Genomic DNA, 757 nt, shown 5'->3' on the forward strand with positions numbered 1-757 from the left:
AATTCACCTCTTCTATTGAAGGGTTCTCAGGATCATAAGCTTCTTCCTCAGATGAAGCTTCCTTAGTATTGCTTGGTGCATTTTGCATTCCAGACAGACTTGAGAAATCATATTGACTTGTTGAGTCAATATTTTATTCTGAGCCAATATGGCATTCAGAGTATCAATCTCAAGAACTCCTTTCTTCTGATTTGTCCCATTGTTCACAGGATTCCTTTCAGAAGTGTACATGAATTGGTTGTTTGCAACCATTTCAATAAGCTCTTGAGCTTCTGTAGGCGTCTTCTTCAGATGAAGAGATCCTCCAGCAGAGCTATCCAAAGACATCTTGGATAGTTCAGAGAGACCATCATAGAAAATACCTATGATGCTCCATTCAGAAAGCATGTCAGAAGGACACTTTCTGATTAATTGTTTGTATCTTTCCCAAGCTTCATAGAGGGATTCTCCATCCTTCTGTCTGAAGGTTTGGACTTCCACTCTAAGCTTACTCAATTTTTTGAGGTGGAAAGAACTTTGCCAAGAAGGCATTGACTAGCTTTTCCCAAGAGTCCAGGCTTTCTTTAGGTTGAGAATCCAACCATGTTCTAGCTCTGTCTCTTACAGCAAAAGGGAATAGCATAAGTCTATAGACCTCAGGGTCTATCCCATTAGTCTTGACAGTGTCACAGATTTGCAAGAATTCAGCGAAAAACTGATGAGGATCTTCCAATGGAAGTCCATGAAACTTGCAATTCTGTTGCATTAGAGAAACTAA

At 39.8% G+C, this 757-nt stretch overlaps 1 non-coding gene across 1 annotated transcript; it reads left to right on the top strand.

Moving 5' to 3' along the window:
* Positions 1-381: 381 nt before the first annotated feature.
* On the top strand, positions 382-489 carry LOC130983539 (small nucleolar RNA R71). The gene has a single exon (XR_009087524.1). It is a non-coding gene; the product is annotated as a small nucleolar RNA R71 (small nucleolar RNA).
* Positions 490-757: the final 268 nt, after the last annotated feature.

Source organism: Arachis stenosperma, chromosome 5 (genome assembly GCF_014773155.1).
Source record: "Arachis stenosperma cultivar V10309 chromosome 5, arast.V10309.gnm1.PFL2, whole genome shotgun sequence".
In the NCBI taxonomy this organism is placed as follows: Eukaryota; Viridiplantae; Streptophyta; class Magnoliopsida; order Fabales; family Fabaceae; genus Arachis; species Arachis stenosperma.